The sequence below is a fragment of the Schistocerca piceifrons genome, chromosome 7 (assembly GCF_021461385.2).
Source record: "Schistocerca piceifrons isolate TAMUIC-IGC-003096 chromosome 7, iqSchPice1.1, whole genome shotgun sequence".
Classification (NCBI taxonomy): Eukaryota; Metazoa; Arthropoda; class Insecta; order Orthoptera; family Acrididae; genus Schistocerca; species Schistocerca piceifrons.
The window spans coordinates 94,757,146-94,784,911 of NC_060144.1; the positions used below are offsets into that span (position 1 = coordinate 94,757,146).

The 27,766-nt window shown below is 43.3% G+C and overlaps 1 pseudogene; it reads right to left on the bottom strand.

Moving 5' to 3' along the window:
* Position 1: 1 nt before the first annotated feature.
* On the bottom strand, positions 2–27,766 carry LOC124805472 (annotated as a pseudogene).

The window sequence follows — 27,766 nt, forward strand, 5'->3', positions numbered from 1 at the left end:
TCTATGGGGGGTATCCTGAGTCAGCGTCGTCTGTCCAGTTGCCCGTCGGCAGGTAGATGTCGCGGCTGACGGCGCCCTCCTCCAGCACCGGCGCCACCAGCAGGTCCTCTCCCAGCAGGAACTCTGCACGGAAAACACGGCACATGTCACAACTGTCTGCGTAGTCTCACATCTTTGGTAACAAAAGTGCTGTGTAGCAAAGCCTGACACTTAATGACGTCACAATGAATTCTCTTTGCTCTGAACACTTACGTGGCCATCAGCAATTCTGGCCTAGTCACCGTTTCCCATTACAAGCTACTATGCTATTTTGGTTCTAACTCATTTCACCTACTTGATGTTATCTTCGAGTTTCCAGTCCGTGTCATATCTCTGCAACTACCGTTTCAACAGTATACTCTACGAAATGGGCTTAGTATCCCCATTAAAAATAAGTGAGTGAATAATATTGAATCTCGATATAATCCTACATACACCTTAACCACCTATAGCTTGCAACTGAATTCAAACAAGGCCGTTACTGCGTAAATACTCGTCGACAGGAGGACAAAATGGAACAACGCTCAATTAAGGTGAACTTATGATGAACGAAAATCGACCAAAATATTTGCAAGGATGCTATTCTTTCATGTGATGTAATTGCCCGAGACACATATGTGGTGTCACCGCCAGACACCACACTTGCTAGGTGGTAGCCTTTTAAATCGGCCGCGGTCCGGTAGTATAAGTCGGACCCGCGTGTCAGTGATCGCAGCCCGAGCGCCACCACACGGCAGGTCTAGAGAGACGTACTAGCACTCGTCCCAGTTGTACAGCCGACTTTGCTAGCGACGCCACACTGACAAATACGCTCTCTTTTGCCGAGACGATAGTTAGCATAGCCTTCAGCTAAGTCAATTGCTACGACCTAGCAAGGCGCCATCACCAAGTTATATTGAGATGATAATACTGTATCAACAAGACCAATGTTCACCAATTGTGGATTAAAGTTAAGTATTCCAGCAGCTACGTACTTTTCTTTATAGCATTCATTACGTATCCTGTTTCAGACCTCACGCCAGCCTGCGTGAGTTTAAGTGCGTGCCTTTCGGCTTCCTCTCATTTTGTCTAGGCTGTCTTGCCTAGACACAACATCATAAATCGAAACTACCCTCAAATCAACAGTTGATGATGATTTCGTTTTAATTGTACTAACAATATCTTTTCTATTTTGTTACCGATAGCAGCTGACTCTGTCTGTGGTTCACACTGCTGTTCGTCGTAGTAACCGTTCCCATTGTGCAAACTGCTTAAGGCTTACTTCCTTGGTAAGGTTTTATTTCCTTCACTAACAGTTATTTTATAGTAAGTAATTTGGGTCTGTCTCTCTCAGTGTACATATCAGTTATTCACTCCACAAAAGTAAGCAACTCTACAACCGCATTGGTTCAAATGGTTCAAATGGCTCTGAGCACTACGGGACTGAACTTCTGAGGTCATCAGCCCCCTACAACTTAGAACTACTCAAACCTAGCTAACCTAAGGACATCACACACACCCATGCCCGAAGCAGGATTAAAACCTGCGACCGTAATGGTCGCGCGGTTCCAGGCTGTAGAGCCTAGAACCGCTCTGCCACCCCGGCCGGCTACAACCGCACTGATACGATATTATAACGCTTTTAGTTTTAATAGTTTCCTCTTGTAGTGTTCAGTGCTCTGCGTTTAACAGATCTCTGGTGAGATAGACCTCACTGACATGATACTAAATCCGTTTCGTACAGCAACTAAACTTTAAAACTTCGTATCTGATACGTAGCGCCAGTCGCTTCTCTGTATTCATTTAAGATCTCTGCGGTCGACTCTGCTGTCGCGTGGCAGCGGTTTTCCTCTTTGGTCGCTTCTCGGCTGTTTAAGCGCACGACGCTGTGGGGAGAGGACTGGTTTTGGTCGTTTGGTTGGCGCTCCGGTGTGCAGTCTGGTTGTCGGAGGTCACTCCTTGCGCATGCTCTGCCTTTTTCTGCCACGTGGGCTGTGGGGCTACGGACGCAGATGTGCGTGCGGTCGTCGAGTGTGAACTGCGTCTAGTGAGAGGGCGAGAAGCTAGTCTGTGATGGTGGCTTTGGAATTTATCAATCTGCAACCGGATACGCAACAGAATTAAACGGTGGGAGTTACTCAGGTTGTTAAAGTCCTACTGTAAATATGTATATTGAATTTCACGCTATTTGCAGTTAACGGCGCTCCCAGTGTTTGGACGCCATGTTATCTGTTTCTTATTGACCACTGGTGTACAACTTTCTGAACAGTAGTTACCTGTGTGAATGAGGTTTGCTTGTTTTGGAGACATCTGAAATACGGGCAAGGAGTGTGTAACCTCCCCCTCACTTATCGACCTTAATGACAGTGAAAAATTAAACCGCGTGTACCTAATGGAAATTTGGGAAAAGCAATCGTCACCGAAGTTAATCTGTCGGTAAAGAGGGAGGAAAGGGTTACATCTAAATTAAAGGAAAAATGCAAATGAAACTGGTGGAAATTAATTTTGAAAAGGGGTAAAGTTAATAAAGTAAGTAAATGTGCGGCCGTTACGTTAACAATTAACTAGCGGTAATTAGATATTTGAGATTTTGGGGAAATTACGGTCGCCAGTCCTAAGGACAATTACTATAGTAACTGAAAAAGAAAGGTTGTTACTCATATAATTAGCACTAGAAGCGTGGCAACTGGAGGTTGACACGTGTAGTGTGAAAACTGAAAGTTTGTCAGAAGTAATAAATTTCGCTACACTCTGACTTAATTTAGCAAAAGAATTAACAAAACCGGAAAATCGAAAGTTAATTTAGTGAAGTTAATAGTGAGCTTTCTTTCTGAAGCACATCGAAATTCAGTAAAATACGGTTAGTCTTGGACTACCTCAACAATCATTTCAAAAGCTACTTGAATCTACGCAATTTAGAAATAAGAGATTTTACTTTGAACTTGAATTAAATGATTATGAACAATTAACAATAGTAAAATTTAGTACGTACCAAGCTGAGCTGCAGTCACAGGTAAGCTAAAATACGGTAACAAAACTCGCACTCTTAATTTGTGCTCGCGTAATCTAAGTATTGTAGCCAGCTATGAATACTTTAACTGAACTTTGAAATTAAAGCAGTGAAATCGAATTATGCTGGCGTTTGAATTTCAACGACACTCGGGTTTATTTCGGAAAAGGAGGGGACCCTGCTTGGTAATGCAATTGGGACAATGAGCAACAAAGGTTCATGCTAAGTAGCTGTAATTTTGTGATGCAACAATTTTAAAAGTTTGAAAAGCTGAGGTCTGCCATACAGTTCTAAAACTTTACGTGCTTCCAGTCTTCCTTGTTGGTTGATTGAAGGTTTGAAGCCGTCGATCGAGGATGTGGCGACAGTCACTCATTGTCGGCCGTCGCTGATGCAGAAGCTGGATGTTGGCGTGCCTTCTTCTCGACACGGTCACCAGACGAAACGGGCTCTTGATGTGCGCCAGCAAATGCTTCCCGTCCGCGACACCATGTCAGAAACTGTCATCGCAAGTCGAGCGCAATTACATACTGCCCAAACCCCGAAAGCGCGGCAACTCGCGGGAGCTTCACACCACACACCTGCTCCACTGCACCACCCCAGCCAGACTCTCTCATGCTCTGCCCGCGCTCCACGCGGCAGAGTTAACACTACCAAAGATCCTACACACTTTGATTCTTCACACGACCTATCGATGTAATCGTTCGATAGCAGTTTTCCCTAGGCAAGACCCAGCGTAAAAATACAAATAATATTTACGAAACAAACCAATTATACATCGACATAAATGCATAAATATATATATACAAATAGTAAAACAATTACAATATGTAAAGACACAGAAATGTCATATATTCAGGTAACAAAAATAAGGAAAACAAATTATAGTACAATAGATGGAAATAGGAGGATGTGCATTTCCGGCGTTACAAGTGTTTATCTAAGCACATATCTGTGCAATCGAAAATAACCACAGGTTAGATTTTCTGGTTGTCTGCTCGTATGCAGGTAATGTGTTCAGAGGTAAAGAAGCATGTGATTAATGATGAAAAATTTATTGTGTGCTGGAACACTGTCGTATTGTGCTTATTGCTTACATGTTTATGGAAAATACAGTGTGGTCAGAAAATGTCTGAAACGCTTGTAGGGATGTTGCAGGGTAGTTTGTACTGAGATATGAATGTTACGAAAAAAAATCGATACGTTGCGCCGTTTCCGGGTTATTTAGCGTTGAAGTTAGCCAATCAGATCGTCGCGCGCGTAAATTCAAGTTTCAGCTAACGAGACAAAGCACTCGTTGGGTAACACCGCCCCTGGTAGGCCGCTTGAATGTGAGCGCGACGCCCCGATTGGCTAAATTCTATGCTAAATAACTCGGAAACGGAGCAACGTATCGAATTTCTTTCTGAACATTTATGTCTCAGTACAACCTGCCCTATAACATGCCTACAAGCAATTCACACATTTTTTGACCACCCTGTATATATACAGGGTGTTACAAAAAGGTACGGCCAAACTTTCAGGAAACATTCCTCACACACAAAGAAAGAAAATATGTTATGTGGACATGTGTCCGGAAACGCTTACTTTCCATGTTAGAGCTCATTTTATTACTACTCTTCAAATCACATTAATCATGGAATGGAAACACACAGCAACAGAACATACCAGCGTGACTTCAAACACTTTGTTACAGGAAATGTTCAAAATGTCCTCCCTTAGCGAGGATACATGCATCCACCCTCCGTCTCATGGAATCCCTGATGAGCTGATGCAGCCCTGGAGAATGGCGTATTGTATCACAGCCGCCCACAATACGAGCACGAAGAGTCTCTACATTTGGTACCGGGGTTGCGTAGACAAGAGCTTTTAAATGCCCCCATAAATGAAAGTCAAGAGAGTTGAGGTCAGGAGAGAGTGGAGGCCATGGAATTGGTCCGCCTCTACCAATCCATCGGTCACCGAATCTGTTGTTGAGAAGCGTACGAACACTTCGACTGAAATGTGCAGGAGCTCCATCGTGCATGAACCACATGTTGTGTCGTACTTGTAAAGGCACATGTTCTAGCAGCACAGGTAGAGTATCCCGTATGAAATCATGATAACGTGCTCCATTGAGCGTAGGTGGACGAAACTAAAATGAGCTCTAATATGGAAATTAAGCGCTTCCGGACACATGTCCACATAACATCTTTTCTTTATTTGTGTGTGAGGAATGTTTCCTGAAAGTTTGGCCGTACCTTTTTGTAACACCCTGTATATGTATTTAATGGGCTCTGGGGTTATGTTATGAGTTAAGTTAGGAGAGCGTGATTTAACTCTGTAACTAGCTTCTTGTACGTCTGAGTATATTATCACTTCCTTCGCTGGCAATAATAATCATGTCTGCACATATTATAAACGACAAGTTAGTGCAGCAGATATTTAAAGTGGTTAATTCTGAATGTGAATGGCTTGTGTGTGTGTGTGTGTGTGTGTGTGTGTGTGTGTGTGTGTGTGTGTGTGTTTTACGGGCGCTCAGCGTCGATGTCATCAGCGCCCTGTGGACAAATTTAGTAAAATGGAAGCATACACGCTAAGAAAGCGGGAAAAGATGCAGAGACGGCCGGTGTGGCTGTGCGGTTCTGGGCGCTTCAGTCTGGAACCGCGTGACCGCTACGGTCGCAGGTTTGAATCCTGCATCGGGCATGGATGTGTGTGATGTCCTTAGGTTAGTTAGGTTTAAGTAGTTCTAAGTTCTAGGGGACTGATGACCACAGATGTTAAGTCCCATAGTGCTCAGAGCCATTTGAACCATTTTCAACCAAAGGTGCACAATACTGTATAATAAAATAAAACGGAAGGAAAACGAGAAAGGAGCGACAAGGATGCCACAGGAAATTGTCACTGGCTGGCCATTTACGTAAAATATGGGTGAACCAGTCATCTTGGAGCAAATTAAGACTCTCTCCCTTCAATCTTGGTAAAAATATTGGACAAGCCACTGAACTTTAAAACTTTAACAACATTCGTTTGAGTATTTCCTAAAAGAGACGGCAGATCCACCGGTAAGTCAGCCACGGGCCGCTGGTCAGAAAATAAAACGCAATCCAATAAAACGTGGCGCACAGTGACCTGGACGCCACATGGAGGGTCCTCTCGCCTGATCAGGAAGCCATTCGTGATACGACTGTGGCCTATCTGAAGCCGAGTAAGGAGTACCTCGCCTCGTCTACGTGGCTGGAAAGAAACATGCGTTTTTAAGGGTTGTATTACTCTAGATTCTGCCCAGTTGCTGTGTGGTTTTAAGTTGTTGTTTCAGTGGTATAATGAGCGGTGCGCGTCGTCCGTTATAGCTGATCGTTTAACTGGGGGATGCTGGCTTGGCGGCGGCCAGTTTGAATTGTAACCGATAGCGCGGTCGCTGTGTTTATCAATAGACTCCAGGTTTTCGGCGAATTTAAGCTGAGTATTTTATTATTTGTTCCTGGTGATGCCGAGCCGTCCGTCTTCCCTTCTTCATCGTTCCCTTGAGCTTCATTCCTATGAGTTGTAGCTTCCGCGCACCTCTGATGTGCCATTACTTGTTACTGAAATTTTGCAATACTTGTAAGATGCCTATCATTGTATTGGTTTTTTATACCTTATTCAGAAAGAAAAATTGTGAGTTGTTTCTGCTCATATCTTAAAAGGTATCCTGCTTCTGTGGAAGTTTTCTCAGTAAATCATTTAAAGTTTGTATGGTTCTTAAGCGGCTTATAAAACTATTTATTGTTTGGGGTGGGCTTTGACGCCCGTAGACATTTTGTCTGTTTAGCAATGTTTCACATCCCAGGGCAACTATGTATATTATTCTGGGGTAACGGCAGTTTGCCGTTGTCATGCAACTGTTCAATAAACTGTTGAATATTACAAGAGAGAGTTTGTGTTTGACTGGTAATTATTGCCTTGTCTTTATTGAGCTGAAATATCCTTGAGGGTGCATCCCACGTCTCAGTAACTGCATCCTTTAGAGAAAGAAAAAAATATCCTGTGTTGCGAAAATATGTGTAATGCATTTCTGTTTACCAGCTAAACAAAACTTTGTTCAGGATTTTTGAAAGTAAGTCACTGGATTACGAGCATTCCATGGAGAACATGATACATTCTAAAAGCAGACGCCCGTATAACTTGGTCAATACTGAATAGAAAACAACATAGAAACGAACACTGTGTTCCCAATATCTTCCCAAATAAAGATGTATGGAGGTAAAAGAATTTGCCATGTTATCAACTGAATACTTGGTTCAAGAATCATGACAGAAGGTTGTAGACGTGGAAGAAACCTGGAGATACTGGAAGGTTTCAGATAGATTATACAATAGTAAGACAGAGATTTAGGAACCAGGTTTTAAATTGTAAGACATTTCCAGGGGCAGATGTGGTCAGAGTCCACAATATGTTGACTATGAACTGTAGATTAAAACTGAAGAAACTGCGAAAAGGTGGGAATTCAAGGAGATGGGACCTGAATAAACTGACAGAACCAGCGGTTGTAGAGAGATTCAGGGAGAACATCAGGGGACGATTGAAAAGAATGGGGGAAAGAAATACAGTAGAAGAAGAATGGGTTGCTTAGAGAGATGAAATAGTGAAGGCAGCAGTGGGATCAAGTAGGTAAAAAGACGGGGGCTAAATGAAATTCTTGGGTAACAGAACAGATATTGAATTTAATTGATGAAAGGAGAAAATAGCAAAATGCAGTACATGAAGTAAGCAAAACGGAATACAAACATCTCAAAAATGCGATCGACAGGAAGTGCAAAATGGCTAAGTAGGGATGGCTAGAGGACAAATGTAAGGATGTAGAGGCGTATATCACTAGGGGTGAGATAGATACTGACTACAGGAAAATTAAAGAGAGCTTTAGAGAAAAGAGAACCACTTGCATGAATATCAAGAGCTCAGATGGAAAACCAGATCCAAGTAAAGAAGGCAAAGCAGAAAGATGGAAAGAGTACATAGAGGGCCTATACAAGGCGATGTACTTGAGGACAATATTATGGAAATGGAAGAGACTGTGGATGAAGATGAAATGGGAGATATGATACTGTGTGAAGAGTTTAACAGAACACTGAAAGACCTGAGTCGAAACAAGGCCCCAGTAGTAGACAACATTCATTAGAACTACTGCTAGCCTTGGGAGAGCCAGCCCTGACAAAACTCTACCATCTGGTGAGCAAGACGTATAACACAGGCGAAATACCCTCACTCTTCAAGAAGAATATAATAATTCCAATCCCAAAGAAAGCCGGTGTTGACAGATGTGGAAATTACCAAACCATCAGTTTAATGCGCCACGGCTGCAAAATACTAACACGAATCCTTTACAGACCAATGCAAAAACTAGAAGAAGCCGACCTCAGGGAAGACCAGTTTGGATTCCGTAGAAATGTTGGAACACGTGAGGAAATACTAACCCTACGACTTATCTTAGAAAATAGATTAAGGAAAGCAAAACCTACGTTTCTAACTTTTGTATACTTACAGAAAGCTTTTGACAATGTTGACTGGAATACTCTCTTGCAAATTCTGAAGGTGGCAGGGGTAAAACAAGAGAGCGAAAGGCTGTTTACAATTTGTACAGAAACCAGATGGCAGTTATAAGAGTTGAGGGGCATGAAAGGGAAGCAGTCGTAGGGAAGGGAGTGAGACAGGGTTGTAGCCTATCCCAGATATTATTCAATCTGTATATTGAGCAAGCAGTGAAGGAAACAAAAGAAACATTTGGAGTAGGCATTAAAATCCAGGGAGAAGAAATAAAAACATTGAGGTTCGCTGATGACATTGTAATTCTGTCACAGCAAAGGACTTGGAAGAGCAGTTGAACGGGATGGACAGTGTCTTGAAACTAGGGTATAAGATGAACATCAATAAAAGCAAAACAAGGATAATGGAATGTAGTCGAATAAAGTCAGGTGATGCTGAGGGAATTAGATTAGGAAATGAGACACTTAAAGTAGTAAAGGAGTTTTGCTATTTGGGGAGCAATATAACTGATGATGGTCGAAGTAGAGAGGATATAAAATGTAGACTGGCAATGGCAAGGAAAGCGTTTCTGAAGAAGAGAAATTTGTTAACATCGAGTATTGATTTAAGTGTCAGGAAGTCGTTTCTGAAAGTATTTGTATGGAGCGTAGCCACGTATGGAAGTGAAACATGGACGATAACTAGTTTGGACAAGAAGAGAATAGAAGCTTTCGAAATGTGGTGCTACAGAATAATGCTGAAGATTAGATGGGTACATCACATAACTAATGAGGAGGTATTGAATAGAATTGGGGAGAAGAGTAATTTGTGGCACAACTTGACTAGAAGAAGGGATCGGTTGGTAGTACATATTCTGAGGCATCAAGAGATCACCAATTTAGTATTGGAGGGCAGCATGGAGGGTAAAAATCATAGAGGGAGACCAAGAGATGAATACACTAAACAGATTCAGAAGGATGTAGGTTGTAGTAAGTGCTGGGAGATGTACAGATTTCGTACACCATTTACGCAAGGGAAATGAGTGGCTGGCCTTCCTATTCATGCATGCCGAAGGTAAATACGTTGGAGTGACTCAACGGTGTATTTAGTATTCCGTGCTGCCGTGGTACAAAAACATTCTAATGCAAAGTATATAGACATGAGGTATGAAACCAGTCAGCGCAGCACAATTACAAGGACTTCCATTCGATACTACTAATAACAGTTCATCAACGGAGGACGGTCGAACGAACAGTGTTGCTAAGTGAACTAAAGAATCTTCTTCGAGGTGCTGAACGCAGTGCAACGAAAAATCTGTAGAACAATATCTGTATAAACAATTATCCCTCAAGATTTACACCTGACGCTGTGACCTGGTAATACTCAATGGCAGGATTATTCAATTTTCTAAAAAAATAAACGCATATATCACGCATTGTACATCCAGCCTAAACGCAGATGCAACTTCTCTGGGTTACAGCCCCGTCGACAGAATTCATTATGTCGATCGTCTAGCCGGCGACGCTGAAAATAGCGGTTATCGCACCCGAGGAACCTTTGATGGTCACGTTCAGGTGGATGGTAACGCGTTTGTACCTGACCTGCTGTTAAGCAAGTGGCTGCTTTGTCGCCCTCGTGCGAATTGATAGACCAGTGTGTACCCCATGCGTGAGAACGCTGAATGAGGGCCTTTATGCAGAGCAGCAACCACTGCAGCAATGTAGAAGCAGCATCTCCAATCCCAGCACCTCAAATACCGTACAGGCGACCATTCTTACTATTATTTATGCCAAACAGGCCAGTGAATCCCCACTCGTATCCACACATGGGGAGAACGAACACGCCTCGGGTAGTTTCGCGATACTCTCAGAAACCTATCACGCAGGATTGGTTGACTTTGCCCACCGCAAGGGACGAAGAGAACTGATGTCCTAGCCTACAGAACCCAGTGTTTTCTTGAACAGTCGTCTCTTGGTGTCAGTGGCGCGAACCCCGAAACTATAACGGTCCGACGTAGAGCTTTACAATCTCGCGTCTCGGCTCTCCATAGTTAGTACCAGTAGCAACTTTACCTCTCTTAGGATTTGAATCTTTTGTGCAATTTCTCTGTCCCTCCTATGTACTTCTTACATAGTTGCTGAAGTATAGGAAATACGTATAATTAAACTTCAGCATTTGTTCCTTCGGATTTATTTTCCTCCAATAGCTTTTTTTTTAACCGTTTCGAGATTAAAATTCGTTTTGCATGTATCTGAGAAATAAAAGGTCAGAAACTGTCTCCTATTATGATAATACACCTCGCTGCCATAAAATTTTAAGCTTCCCGATTTTGAAAATCTGTAAACTGGGAGCTACACTTCTAATTTTAGAACGATTTTATCAAGATGAAAACAGTGAAGTACATGAAATATCGTAAAAAAGCTTTCAACATAATATTTGAAGATGGCTTTGACGTTCGACATACCAAATTTCTACATTCTGAGGAATTCTCTGGAGTATGTGCGTCCCAATACATACGAATTATGTAAAAAGTAGCAGAATTAATGAAGTTCGTGGTAATGTTTCAATACAATGTCAATGATGTATAAGAAAACACAATTAGTTACTTCAGACGTTATTAGAATGGAGAAGATGGTGATTTCGTCTGATTTTCATGAAACAGCACACTATATACACACACTGCCTTATCACTCATAGCCTTCTATATATACACACTATAGTCAGGAGTATTATTCTCCAAATTCCGAGAGCACCTTGATACATACTAGCATTAAACAGATATGAGATGTAGACGTCCTAACGATCAGAACTGCACATTAGCTTACATACATACACGTCCCATCAACTTCGAAAGAGCTAATAGCGGAGACTAATACAAGTGTCCTTTCCAGAGCATACTTAGTCACCTCAGGTTTTAGCGCTAATCTTGAAGGAGATAGCTGTTGACCACTCGCTGCGACTGAGGTTAACGAACAGACCACCTGGTCACAACAGTTAGTAAGAATTGTAGGTCTCTGTGCTGGGAAGATGGACTATTATTGTTCAGTAGTTTATCCATCTTCAACAACAATAACTACATTTGTTGAAAAATCAGCAACCAGTTGCGAAAAATAATTTTATTTCTCTACCCGTTTGAGGCACCTAGTGCCGTGCCGGCCGCGGTGGTCTAGCGGTTCTAGGTGCGCAGTCCGGAACCGCGCGACTGCTACGGTCGCAGGTTCGAATCCTGCCTCGGGCATGGATGTGTGTGATGTCCTTAGGTTAGTTAGGTTTAAGTAGTTCTAAGTTCTAGGGGACTGATGACCACAGATGTTAAGTCCCATAGTGCTCAGAGCCATTTGAACCATTTTTGAACCTAGTGCCGTTCTTCAGAAGACTGTGCAGGAAAATGTACCACAAATAAGTACAATTGAGAATACTGAAAATATTATAATTTAAGAAATAAAAGATTACAACGTAATGGATAAAAACGTAGCACATATTTTGAATTATTACAGTATCAGTGGGCGTCAGAAATAAACAGGGTTATGCAGCATGTTACGATCGTAAGAAAAACAACTTACACCATAGCTACATATTAATAATTGTTTCTCCACTTACTTCATTTAAAGCTTCCAGGCCTATGTTTCAGTCTGTACTTTGTTTACGCCGACATGTCCCCTGCTGCCACGTTACTGAGCTCATGACAAATGTTTCAAATATGTGTTTCTAAACTTCGCACCCATAGCGCCACATATCATTTGTATTAATGTATTTTATTTATCATTAGGATTTTATATTTTACTTAACACGCTTGTTATTCGCACTTACATTTTCGTACATATTTAATGCCAACAACACTTGTGTACTTTTTTGGTTTATTAATTTATCGTATTTTACCTTCCATCCGCACCCTGAGAGCAACTTCAAGATATGCGTGACATTATTTGATTAGCTCTACTTCTGGCATGATGTTTGCACTGGTTGTTTCGTTTCTTTATATCATATTTGTACATGCGCTATGATCCACATTTCGGCACTTACGAGCTCTATCTGCTTTAACGCATTTTGTTATTGCATTACATATTATTTTTGTATGTTCTTAGGAAAACAGTAATACACTACATACACCTGCTTATTTTTAACGCGGACTAATAATGCGATTTTTCTGAGTATGTACCATCCACTTACATAAAATTTTAAATTTCTTTTCCTTAAATATTAATATTCATATCTAGCTTGTATTTATTTGTGGTTTATTTTCCTGTACACTCTTCTGAAAATGGGCTGTAAGTTCCTGAAATCGGTAAGGAAATAAAATTTCTTTTGTGCAATTGGTTGCTGAATTTTTCAACAAACGTTTTTGTTTGTGAGGCTGGTAAACGACCACAGTCTTCAGATAAAAATTGATAAAAGGGAAGGAAATGCTTTATTTGTCTTTCTCACACATTTAATGAGTTTCTAGCCTCTAGCTTCATTTCACAAGACAAGATACACCTTTACTTTGAGCCAAATGGACTGACGCAGCCGTTTTGAGTAAGTATTCTTAAAGAAAAACAACAGTAATTGAGAAAAGTAAGCGTATGTTAATTTAGTGTTGCTGGTACCATTACTATTTTTTATAGATGTATTTAAGATTATATTGGAAAAACTCTGTGCGTTTTTGTGTCGTTTCCATGAAGTTTGTCCATATTCTCTTTACAATGTACTTTCAAACAAGTTAAAGAGGTATGGTAGCATGGTAGTTTACAGACGACACAGGACGGACGCGATGTGACGAGGGGTAGTAGCAGGCTGCGGGCGCACACATACATACATACATACATACATACACACATACAAACATTCACACATGCACACACCCTCACATACACACACACGCACACGCACACGCACGCACAAGCACACGCAATGCCAGAGGGAAGCCTCGCCCTCCATACCTGAGTTTATGCCGAGGGCCTTGTCGTCGGTGGGGTCGACCCACCAGATGGGGGGGGTTTAAGGAGTCGGCTTCCTATATTGCATCAGCGCCACATAGCGACCGTGAAGCTCCACGAGCTGACTAAGCTTCACCGTCTGCAACAACATCGACACTAGTCAATTCACCCACACTCCACAGAGAATAAATGAGTACGGTTGTTAGGGGAAAAATACTGGGAAAAGGGAAGTGCAGACTGTTTTACGGGTGACCCTTCTACATCAGCATATTTTTCCATTAACTTAACTAAAAGATACACACAAAACTCACGTAAGAAACTATATGCCTAACAATAATTAGTAATTCCTTGTTTTCATATTATTTGTTTTTTACGCTGATAAGGACGCTCCTGTTCATCTACCATCCAGCTTTGGAGATGTCTAATAACGTATTGTGTGACGTGCCACAGTGGTCAGTCAGTGGACTACTATCCCAAGGCTATCCATCTATACATTTTTGTGGTTCCCTTAAATGGCCTATTGCGAATTCTGGGATGCCTCCTTTGAAAGAACAGACCGATTTTCGTCCCAAGTCTGAGCGTGTGCTCTCGGCTTCAAAACAGTGCTGAAATCTGAGTTTCCTTCGTCCTAGCAAAGTAGTCTCGTGAATTTTGCTGCAGGAAGATTATAATGTCCCCTGGGTGGTCATCATCACAAACCGATGAAGATACTCGGTGAGGACGTGCAGTGTTATTCACCAAATCATTAATGGTACCACAAACATACACTAAATAGAATATAGAATGGCATAAGTGCGAAAACTAACAAAAAGACAAGGTCGGATGTCAGTGTATCCTCATAGACCTACACACCATCATCTGGTATGTAGATGATCTGAATTACAATTCTCTGTGACAAGTAGAACAGCCACAAGATTACTGCAGTGTTGCTATAAAATATGGGAGGCTAAATAAAGAGCGTAAACACTATTAGATGTTGTAAATGGCTCTGAGCACTATGGGACTCAACTGCTGAGGTCATTAGTCCCCTAGAACTTAGAACTAGTTAAACCTAACTAACCTAAGGACATCACAAACATCCATGCCCGAGGCAGGATTCGAACCTGCGACCGTAGCGGTCTTGCGGTTCCAGACTGCAGCGCCTTTAACCGCATGGCCACTTCGGCCGGCCCATTACATGTTGGGTGATCACTGTCGAGAACATGGAGGTGCCATGTACCAGGTGATCAAAAAGTCAGTGTAAATTTGAAAACTTAATAAACCACGGAATAATGTAGATAGAGAGATAAAAATTGACACACATCCTGGGAATGGCATGGGGTTTTATTGGAACAAAAAAAAAAAAGAACAAAGTTCACAAAATGTCTGACAGATGGCGCTGGACAGCAAAGCTGCTACCGTGACGGGTGATAGGTATGCCGATATGTTACAAAATAGCATCATCCGCAGCCTGGCTGATAAACACCTGCTGGAACGTACGATGTTTATGCAGGATGGCGCTCCACTCCATATTTCTAGACGCGTGAAAGATCTCTTGCGCACGTCGTTTAGTGATGATCGTGTGCTCAGCCGCCACTTTCGTCATGCTTGGCCTCCCAGGTCCCCAGACCTCACTCAGTGCGATTATTGGCTTTGGGGTTACCTGAAGTCGCAAGTGTATCGTGATCGACCGACATCTCTAGGGATGCTGAAAGACAACATCCGACGCCAATGCCTCACCATAACTTTGGACATGCTTTACAGTGCTGATCACAACATTATTCCTCGACTACAGCTACTTTTGAGGAATGATGGTGAACATATTGAGCATTTCCTGCAAAGAACAATATACACTCCTGGAAATTGAAATAAGAACACCGTGAATTCATTGTCCCAGGAAGGGGAAACTTTATTGACACATTCCTGGGGTCAGATACATCACATGATCACACTGACAGAACCACAGGCACATAGACACAGGCAACAATGTCGGCACTAGTACAGTGTATATCCACCTTTCGCAGCAATGCAGGCTGCTATTCTCCCATGGAGACGATCGTAGAGATGCTGGATGTAATCCTGTGGAACGGCTTGCCATGCCATTTCCACCTGGCGCCTCAGTTGGACCAGCGTTCGTGCTGGACGTGCAGACCGCGTGAGACGACGCTTCATCCAGTCCCAAACATGCTCAATGGGGGACAGATCCGGAGATCTTGCTGGCCAGGGTAGTTGACTTACACCTTCTAGAGCACGTTGGGTGGCACGGGATACATGCGGACGTGCATTGTCCTGTTGGAACAGCAAGTTCCCTTGCCGGTCTAGGAATGGTAGAACGATGGGTTCGATGACGGTTTGGATGTACCGTGCACTATTCAGTGTCCCCTCGACGATCACCAGTGGTGTACGGCCAGTGTAGGAGATCGCTCCCCACACCATGATGCCGGGTGTTGGCCCTGTGTGCCTCGGTCGTATGCAGTCCTGATTGTGGCGCTCACCTGCACGGCGCCAAACACGCATACGACCATCATTGGCACCAAGGCAGAAGCGACTCTCATCGCTGAAGACGACACGTCTCCATTCGTCCCTCCATTCACGCCTGTCGCGACACCACTGGAGGCGGGCTGCACGATGTTGGGGCGTGAGCGGAAGACGGCCTAACGGTGTGCGGGACCGTAGCCCAGCTTCATGGAGACGGTTGCGAATGGCCCTCGCCGATACCCCAGGAGCAACAGTGTCCCTAATTTGCTGGGAAGTGGCGGTGCGGTCCCCTACGGCACTGCGTAGGATCCTACGGTCTTGGCGTGCATCCGTGCGTCGCTGCGGTCCGGTCCCAGGTCGACGGGCACGTGCACCTTCCGCCGACCACTGGCGACAACATCGATGTACTGTGGAGACCTCACGCCCCACGTGTTGAGCAATTCGGCGGTACGTCCACCCGGCCTCGCTCAAAGTCCGTCAACTGCACATACGGTTCACGTCCACGCTGTCGCGGCATGCTGCCAGTGTTAAAGACTGCGATGGAGCTCCGTATGCCACGGCAAACTGGCTGACACTGACGGCGGCGGTGCACAAATGCTGCGCAGCTAGCGCCATTCGACGGCCAACACCGCGGTTCCTGGTGTGTCCGCTGTGCCGTGCGTGTGATCATTGCTTGTACAGCCCTCTCGCAGTGTCCGGAGCAAGTATGGTGGGTCTGACACACCGGTGTCAATGTGTTCTTTTTTCCATTTCCAGGAGTGTATTTGCTTTGTCTGACTTTGTTATGCTAGTTATTGCTATTCTGATCAGATGAAGCGGCATCTGTTGGACATTTTTTGAACTTTTGTATTTTTTTCTTTTTTTTTGTTCTAATAAAACCCCATATCATTCCAAGCATATGTGTCAATTTGTACCTCTCTATCTACATTATTCCGTGATTTATTCAGTTTTCAAATTTTTACTGACCCCTTGATCACCCGATACTTACATGACACGGTATTATCAGCGCGTTACAAAGTCTGCAAATGGCATCTTCCCAGGTAGCTGTGCCGTGCAGTATCCACATTGGTGACCCATTTGAATTTGACAGTCTACATATATTACACTGTATGGAAAAGTGATGGCACCTAAAATCGTCGCCGGCCGGAGTGTCCGAGCGGTTCTAGGCGCTACAGTCTGGAACCGCGCGACCGCTACGATCGCAGGTTCGAATCCTGCCTCGGGCATGGATGTGTGTGATGTCCTTAGGTTACTTAGGTTTAAGTAGTTCTAAGTTCTAGGTGACTGATGACCTCAGAAGTTAAGTCCCATAGTGCTTAGAGCCATTTTGAACCTAAAATCGTCGTACGGTTGACCACTTCTGATCACGATAACAAATGACTGCCTTATTGTACACAAAGCACTTCAGAAACCCATCATACCTGTGCCTACCATCAGAGCATGTAAAGGACTCCATAAAACATTATGTGTCATGCTGGAACAATGGTCAGTGACTGGCGGCAGCAGATATACAAAATTCTGCCCCACGTATAGCCAGCCACTACAACATAAAAGAGTTTGAATAAACCTTTCATTTCTGCAACTGATAGGCTGCTTTTCGCCTTGTCCACACGAAGATTTCCTTCTGCAGTAGACGTATGATTTTGAAAAAAAAAAAAAAAAACACAGTAATGAGAGTCACATTAAATATACTCACAGATGCTACTATGAACAACCGACATCTCTATAGTGGAATGACGACATCGAAAATCTGTGGTCGACCGAGACTCGAACATCTACATCTACATGGTTACTCTGCAATTCACACTTAAGTACCTGGCAGAGGGTTCATCCAACCATTTTCATATTACTTCTCGACCATTCCACTCTCGAATGGCGCGTGGGAAAAATGAACACCTAAACCTTTCCGTTCGGGCTCTGATTTTTCTTATTTTATTATGATGATCATTTCTCCCTATGTAGGTGGGTGTCAACAAAATATTCTCGCATTCGGAAGAGAAAGTTGGTGATTGAAATTTCGTAAATAGATCTCGCCGCAAAGAAAACCGCCTTTGTTTCAGTGACTGCCACCCCAACTCGCGTATCATATCAGTGACACTGTCACCACCATTGCGCGATAACACGAAACGAGCTGCCCTTCTTTGCACTTTTTCGATGTCCTCCGTCAATCGTACCTGGTAAGGATCCCACACCGCGCAACAATATTCGAGCAGAGGACGGACAAATGTAATGTAGGCTGTCTGTTTAGTTGGTTTGTCGCATCTTCGAAGTGTTCTGAAGAACAGTCTTTGTTTCGCCTCCCCCAAAATATTGTCTTTGTAGTCCTTCCAGTTTAAGTTGTTCTTAATTGTAATTCCTAGGTATTTAGTAGAATTGATAGCCCTTAGATTTGTGCGATTTATCGTATACCCGAAATTTATCGGATTTCTTTTAGAACCCAAGTGGATGACCTCGCACTTTTCTTTGTTTAGTACTAATTGCAACTTTTCGCATCATACAGAAATTCTCTCTAGATCATTTTGTAAATGGAATTGATCGTCTGATGATTTTACTAGATGGTAAATTACAGCGTCATCTGCAAACACTCCAAGCCTAAGGGGCTGCTCAGATTGCCATTTATGTAAATCAGGAACAGCAGAGGGCCTATGACACTACCTTGCGGAACGCCAGATATCACTTTTGTTCTACTCGATGATTTATCGTCTATCACTACGAACTGTGACCTCTCTGAGAGGAAATCACAAATCCAGTCACACAACTGAGACGATACTCCATATGCACGCAATTTGATTAATAGTCGCTTGTGAGTAACGGTATCAAAAGCCTTCTGGAAATCTAGGAATATGTAATCGAGCTGAAATCCCTTGTCGAAAGCACTAATTACTTCATGGGAATGAAGAACTAGCTGTGTTGCACAAGGACGATATTTCACTTTCTTCAAGGTGATTCATAATGTTCGAGTACAATAAATATATGCTCCAAAATTCTACTGGAAATTGAGGTCAGTGATATGGGTCTGTAATTCAATGGGCTACTCCTATTTCCTTATCTTCAATATTGGTGTGACCTGAGCCACTTTCCAGCCTTCAGGAACCGACCTCTCGTCATGTGAGTGGTTGTATATGGTTGCTTATTCCGATGAGACGCATTATCATGTGGCTATTCGAGAACAACTTACGGCGACAACAAAAATCCATATGTCTTCAACCATGTGTAAGCTTACGTCCGTTACGTACCGGTGAAAGAGTCAGTATAAATTTAAAAACTTAATAAACCAAGGAATAATGTAGATAGAGAGGTAAAAATTGACACACATGCTTGGAATGACATGGGGTTTTATTAGAATCAGGCGCTCCACGCCATATTGCTAGACGCGTGAAAGACCTCTTGCGCACGTCGTTTGGTGATGATCGTGTGCTCAGCGGCCACTTTCGTCACACTTGGCCTCCCAGGTCCCCAGACCTCAGTCAGTGCGATTGTTGGCTTTGGGGTTACCTGAAGTCGCAAGTGTATCGTGATCGACCGACATCTCTAGGGATGCTGAAAGATGTGATGTACCCGCTCATCTGACGTGCTAGTCAATTCTGTTGGAAGGATGATTTATTTGATGGCTGAAGTTTTTCATTTACGCATTCTGATTCAGTTGTGTTAGCACTGAAACCGACGTTCACGAAAGACATTAACGCTTAATAACATTCGCAACTGCCACGACTGAAAAGGGTCCATTAGTCCTCACGCGTACACATTCTCACAAATTACCTTTACGGTAAAATTTATAATATTCCTTGTTAGCAGCAAATATAAGTCCTATGAAATGAGGGAGTTATATGTATTAAACCAGTCTGTTTCTTTATTTACGTAGGAACACCATTACGTAAGCTACACGTGACATCCCACATTAAGATAAATGTGCAGCAAGGGAGTTACATTTTCTGAAGAGGGTACGTGTTCCGGAATCCCTGCAGATGCAGTTCTGCTGCAATTACGATAACGCGTGCATCCCAGTGTGTGGCTGAAGTGCCGTAGCAAATGTAAACGTACGCCAAAGTTGAACTGCGTGGGATAACAGGTACCTTGAGGGCAATACGTTTAAACTCCACGCAGACTGGCCGCTAAATTCTATCGGTGTACTGAGAAAATGCAATGTCGAGTCCAGGAGTGGTGAAAGTATGCAAGCATTGTGACTAGTGGCACACAGGCGTGGGCCTTGGGAAACTCAGAGCTTGCACCATCTGATTTCCACCTTCTCGGCAAACTCATAGAAAATTAGTGGAGAAAATCTGTGGATTACAAATGACGGAGTATACATCAATTATGGTGCTAACAATAATGTTATCCTACACTGTAAACTGAAGATTTAATATTCAGCGACATTCACACATTTCAGTCAGATTTCGTGGTTAGAAAGGTCTGCCAGTTTTCTTAGCTGTAGATACTAAATCTATTGCAAACAACTTTTAACCAGTCATTGAGAAAGAGAACATGCAGATTTGTACATATAATGCTACGGACCTCGTCGTCGAAGTCCCAGGGCGCGTACGAGAACTGAATGGCCGGCATGAAGACGGTGGCTTGCAGCCAGCGTATGAAGAGCTCCTTGGTGAGGACGTCGCTGCCGTACCCGTTGCCGCCCACCATGTCTGGCAGGACGAAGGGGTAGCCCACCATGTTCATCTGCAGCAGCGTCGTCACCAGCGAAGCCAGGCCGTTGTCGAAGCCCCACCTGCTGTCCTCGTCGAGCATGCGGACGTAGTACGGGAACTGCTGGCTGTGTTGGCCGACGCGAACCTCTACCATCGCCCCGAACTGGGCGGCGGTCTGCACGTAGTCCATAGCGTACTGCACCGGGTTCATCTTCTGTGGCCTCAGTACTAGAGGCTGTGGTAGCCAGCTGGTTTCGCCAGAGTCGAACTTGAACGATTCTATTCCCGTCTCACCCTTAAGTTTCTGGAAGGTATTTGAGACCGTAAAAATGTAGATAAGATTATGACACGTCACATTCTAGTGCAAGGTCGTCAGAAACAGTCTGTAAACCTTTCAATGGCGTTGCATGGCAGGGTGTGCTGAGAAATAAAACAAGAAAATTCGCTACGTTGCACCGTTTCCGAGTTAATTAGCATTGAAGTTAGCCAATCAGGCCGTTGCTGACACATACTCAAGCAGCCCACCAGATAAAATTCGGGTGAGCTGTTCTCATAGCGTACATAAAAGCACAGTTGACGGCTGAGTTTTTGGCTCGGGTTCGATCCTTACTACGATCCCATGTCCAGTACGTGTATCCTCTTTTTCGGTTTTAGCAAACTACACGCAGAACATGTTTGGCGAGAGCGTCTCTTGCGGGTCGCTTGAATTTGTTCGCGAAACGACCTGATTGGTTAACTCGGAACTTTGACCTCTAAATGCATATTAAGTAAATGTGAAATGTGTATAGAACTTTGCTTCCTTTAACAATCATCTCTCGGCACAAACTAACCTGAAACACTCTACAAGCTTTTCGAACTGTTTCTGACCACCCTGTATAGACATAAAATTATGACTCAGATGGAGGACATATTTTGTAGAGTTGAAAATTATCAAATATTGTAAAACATGTGGCGATGTGTAGACTGGTGGCGTTTACAGGAAATCCTACAGCACGATGCCGTTTAGAGGGAGGGCAAGTTACATTCTTGTGGACGTCAAAAACTTGATGTAAGTCTGGTTGGATGATTATAAGGACAGGTGTCATACTGAAACTCTGGAAACTGGATTTCACACAGATGGAGATCAGTGCAAGGCTAATGCACACAAACTGACACGCTTCGTATCACTTCGTATGCGTAAGAAAATCGTATAAAACCAAGGTGATTTCCACTAATCCCGTTATCCGACATTATCAACTTCTTTGTCTCCACCCCTGGTAGCTAAGTGGTCAACGTGACAGAATGTTAATCCTAAGGGCCCGAGTTCGATTCCTGGCTGGGTCAGAGATTTTCTTCGCTCAGGGACTGGATGTTGTATTGTCCTAATCATCATCACTTCATCCCCATCGACGCGCAAGTCGCCGAAGTGGCGTCGAATCGAAAGACTTGCACTCGACGAACGGTCTACCCGACGGGTGGCCCTTGTCACACGACATCATCAACTTCTTTGTCTCGTTCATACATATTATTTTCCTGTCACATACTTTAACGAAGTCCCTATATAACCACTGCCTTAATTAAGTGTTTCAGGATTAATGAGTATTAGGCCTATTTCTCTGCTATCATAATGCTGGAGAGACGTGCAGAGGTTGTAAAAACTGTGTTAGTTGATTTTCTAACATGAACAAGATCTTACTGGCGTGTATTACGGAGCCTGTTCTGTAGAAGAGTTGGTGCTGTTCACGCAATTCAGATTTCTTGAAATCATCTTCTCAGAAAAAAATACCATACACATTTCACATTTACTTAATATGCATTTAGAGGTCAACAATGCGTTTCAGACAACACATAGTGTATGTGAAATGTTCTTGACCCAGATATGTATTTAGGTAATGGGGAACATTTTGGATTAATTTCCACTGTACAAAAGTAGAAAATTTCTAACTGCACGTTATACTAGTGTACATTTTAAAAGATCAACCGCAACACGACTACTTTACAAATCAGTTAAAGCTGAAAATGTGTAATGTCAGTTCTTCAGACCTGTCCAAAGGTACAGAGACCGTTTTGATCATGCAGCGACTATGAATCAGGTCACAACAGAATTAAAGACATTAGCTACCAGTGGGCATTTATTTAAATCATGTTGAAAATTTGTGGCAGACTGGGAATCGAGTCAAGGTCTCCTGCTTACTAAACAGATGCCCTGACCACTACGTCATCCAGACACAGTGGTGACCACAACCCAATGGCGTACCCTACCATAACTCCCGTCGGACCCAAACTATCAACTTACACCAGACGCTACTGATGTTGTCACCCAGCTCATTAGCCTCATTAGTCGCGAGGTTTCGCTGCTTCCCGTAAGTGTTCGACCTTGGAGTGTACCTGCACTGAAGAGAGCGCTGACCGTCTTCGCCTTAATTATGTATATGTGGTGTCCATTCTTTCGGACATGTACGAAAAATAGACACTAAATTTGTATAACTTAGGCAAAGACGGGTGATAACCTCCGGACATGTGTAATAGAACAGACATCACATTTATATAATTCAGGCGAAGACGGTAATTGATGCCTCCAGTGCAGGTGCACACCAAGCTCGAATTCTTACGGAAATCGGCGAAATGCACGGAGTAATGAGGATAATGCGGAGGCCCAGTGCTTCAGTAGTGTATAGTGTAAGTTGATAATTTGGAACTGACGGGAATCGTAGTAGGGTAGTCCATCTGATTCTTGTGTCCACTGAATCCACGTGTCATAGTGGTCGGGGCATCTGCCAAGTAAGCAGGAGACCCAGGTTCGAATCACAGTGTGGTACAAAGTTTCAACACACCCCATTGATGTAAATCAATGCCCGCTGGCAGCTAATGTGTTCAATTCCTTCCTAACAGTTTAAACAATTCCACATACAAAGATGACGACTTCGGTACCACAGAACGTGTGCTAACGTAATCTTTAATTGTTAAACTCACTATATGTATCACATCCCCACCATAATTTGTAAAATAAGCAAGATGCAGCGGGATAGTTAGCCACAGAAACGGAAAGCTCGCATCAGCGCTACTCACCCAGCGCCGGCACGACTATTGGCCCTTAGTTGTAGCGTTGTTGAAGTTGATGATGCCGCCCTCACCGTTCCACCAGCTGGTGTTGGTGCTGCCCTCGGAGTCACTGACGAACCAGGCCCTCTCAGGCGCCCTCGAGTAATGCGGTTTCCAGTCAGAGTTGACGAATAGATGCACCCACAGTGTGACACGGAACCGAAGAGCGTGCAGGTCGTCTACGACTGACATCAGGGAATTTGGCGGGGTCGAACGTGAGGCTACCGTAAAAAGTCTCCCACTTGTCATCTATCTCAGTCTGGCTGTTGTTGAAGCCGTGATCTACTATCTCGTTGGCGAACTGCCTCACTGTCGTGTCGTTGATATCTCTCTTGTAGTCCGCAGCTCGTGGTCGTGCGGTAGCGATCTCGCTTCCCACGCCCGGGTTCCCGGGTTCGATTCCCGGCGGGGTCAGGGATTTTCTCTGCCGCGTGATGACTGGGTGTTGTGTGATGTCCTTAGATTAGTTAGGTTTAAGTAGTTCTAAGTTCTAGGGGACTGATGACCATAGATGTTAAGTCCCAGAGTGCTCAGAGCCATTTGAACCATCTCTCTTGTAACACGCCCACGTCGACCGTATAGGATGCGTGGTCATGCGCTCGTCTGGAATGTCTACGGGTTTGCCTAGGCGATCTGCGATGGCCTTCTCGTGTGCTACCCTTGCATTTTCGTATTGGCAGATCGTTATTTCCGTAACACTCTCTCACCGATCAACTGGGTAAGGTGCCTTGTTCTTGGAAGTGAAAAAAATTTCAAATTGCTCTGAACACTATGGGAATTAACGTCTGAGGTCATCAGTCCCCTAGAACTTAGAACTACTTAAACCTAAATAACTTAAGGACATCATACACATCCATGCCCGAGGCAGGATTCGAACCTGCGACCGTAGCGCTAGCGCGGTTCCAGACTGTAGGGCCTAGAACTGCTCGGCCACACCTCTTGGAAGTGAAACATAATGCATCCTCTGGCGTATTCGTGTTCTGTTCTATAAAAAGAGGCACGTATTGAGGAATGTAAACGTACCGGCCATCGGAGAAGAGCCAGTAACGCTCGGCCACGCCAACATTGTCTTGATCTTTGTTGACGTACGAGTAACAGCTCTACACCTTTTCCTATATGGGCCAGGTTTGGTTGTACTGCTCTAGTCCTCCATAGATATGGCTGCCCAGATGGTTGATACAGGTTCAGAAGACCCTATTGGGACTCTGCTCGTGGTCTTTGTGGTGACGCACACGATTTCTTCACCTTGCGACTGATACGAGAGTTTGGCCTCGAGTAATGGGAGGCATTCTTGGCGTTACAGCGGGATCTGCAAGAACCCGATGCGTCTTCAACTACCATGTAGGTAACATTAGTGTCCTGGTCACCTGAAGCGTTTGCAAGGATACAGTCTCAGAGAACTCAACACTGAATTGTTTTACAGGCAATGACGATCTATTTTGGTGAAAACTGTGAGATAGTTTTACTGTTAGAACAACTGGAAAATCAAATCGTTCAGTTTGTTTCGTTTCACTTTCAACGTCTGAAAGAATTTCCTGAAACAGTATAGAGATTCTTTTGACAGAAATAAAAACTTTTGTGGTGTATCCAGAGATTCATGCTGCCTCTGATTTGTTTTGACGTCTTGTTTTAATTTGAACTGTTGTGGATCCCAAACACTCGAGCAGTACTGAAAACAGGTCGGACTAGCGTCGTATACGCGGTGTCCTTCATAGATGAACGACACTTTCCCGAAATTCTCTCAATAATCTCAAGTAGACTATTCGCCTTCCCTACTACTATCCCCCAATGCCCGTTTTATTTCATATCACTTTGTAATGATACGCCCTGTTATTTATGCGACGTTACTGTTTCAGGTAGGACGTTACTCATGCTGTAATCGAACATTAAGGGTTTATTTTCCTACTCATCCTCACTAACTTACATTTTTCTAAATTGAATGCCAGCTACTATTCATCACACCAACCATCTAGAAAAGTTTTTACTGAGTTTAACGAAGGCGATGTTGGCCTGATATATTCGAGGATGCCCTTTGGCTACACTGACTAAAGGTTCTAAGAAATACCAAATTAAGATAACCTGAAGATGCCTAAATAAGGCGAAACGCGTAGTTGAAAAATAAAAAACTAAAATTGCAACCAAGACAGTTTTCAGCCAATACTGTTAAGCACTGGTTTGCTGTATGCCACATATGGATTGGAAGAATTACCATAAATTTAGTCAAGTCATCTTGTATCCTCTGAAAGTCACTCATATTCGATACCTTATTTGTACGCCACAGTATTATAAGCAAACAACCGCAGATTACCGCCACCCTGTCTGCCATACCATTTATTTATACAGAAAGTAATAGCGATCTTGTCTCCCTTCACTGAGGCACTCCAGGCGAAACCCTTGTCTCTGACGAACAGTCGCCGTCGAGGACAACGTAGCTGGTTCTATTACTTAAAATGGCTTCGAGACACTGATATTATCTGGGCATCTATTCAAGATGCTCATACCTTCTTTAACAGTCAGCAGTGCCGTACCCTGTCAAATACTTTTCGGAAATCTAGAAATATGGTATCTGCCTGTGGCCCTCCATCAATAGCTCACAAGGTATATAGCGTGAGAAACGGGCAAGCTGACTTCGCAGCAGCGATGCTTCATAAAATCGTGCTGATTCGTGGACGTAAGGTCTCAAGAAAATTTATTATATTCAGACTGAGAATATTGAGAGAAATTTCCAGAAAACCGATGTTAAGGATATTGGTATGTAAATTTGCGTGAATCCTTCTTTTGCCCTTTTATATACATGAGTCACCTGCACTTTTTTCCAGCCGCTTGGGGCTTTACCTTGGACAAGAAATTCACGATAAATGCAAGCTAATTAAGAGGCCAATGCCGTAGAGTACTCTTTGTAAAACCGAATTGGGATTCCATTTGGACCTGTTGAGTTATTTGTTTTCAACTCTTTCAGTTGTTTCTCGACTCTGGGAATGATTATTAGTATGTCTCCATGCGGGAGTCTGTTCGGCGGTCTAACGACGGTATGTTTGCACCATTCAACTGCGTGAAAGATTTCGTAAACGCGGTATTTGAAACTTCAGCTCTCGTTTTGTTATCTCAATTTGGCACACCAGACTGATCAACAAGTGACTGGATGAAAACCTTAAACGTGCTTAGCGATTTTACGTAGTGCCAGGATTTTATCTGGTTCCCGGCCAGATCTTTTGCTGAGGTACTACGATGGGAGGTGTATGTTTCGCACATCGATCTTTTCACAGATCTTCGAATCTACTAATCTTTTCCTGTCACCATAGCCTGTTCTATTTTGAACCGAGAGTACAATAGCCTTTGCTTCCTCAGCATTTTCCGAATTTCCTTCTTAATCCACGGTGGGTCTTTTCCCTGCTTAATCCACTTCGTGATAAACGTTATTCCATTTTAACAAATTAATCGGTCAATTCAGTTTATGTAAATGTGATGTTTGTTAGTACATCTGACCGAACTTCAGTCTCTTAGGAAAAAAGAAAACATCGACGATAGTCTATGAACCGTCTTGTTGCCTTTCATGGTAAGCCATCTTGGGCTTACATTTCAGCAAGATAATGCCCGCCCGCACACGGTGAAAGTGTCTTTGCATGTCTTCGCGCTCACCAATCCCTACCTTCATCAGCAAGGTCGCAGGATCTCTCCCCAATCGCCTACAATTGGAGCTTTATCGAAGGTCTAACACGCCAGTCAGACTGAATTTTGCAATATATTCCTCATGGGGACATCCAACAACTTCGACAATCAGTGCCAAGCCGAATAACTGCTTGCATTAGGTCGACCAACCCGTTATTGATTTGCTCAGTTTGTGAACTTTTTCTCTTGTACGAATTATCCAATATCCATTTTTTCCGAAATTGTAATCATTTCTTTGCCTGTGTGTGTACATCACATCAACGAATTTCTGTTCCATTCGCGTAATTCCTTCATGGTACGACTTTTTCTTTTTTGTTTTACTGTTACAGTGTATTTGACAAAATTTTGTTTAACATTGCATCAATATTTGTTTAGATAAAACCTTATAACTCTATTTCGAGCCACTCCTACTTGTCCAATTGATTTGAAATTCTGTGTATCTACAAACCTCCGATGACATCTGAGTTACCTGATTTAATAACCAT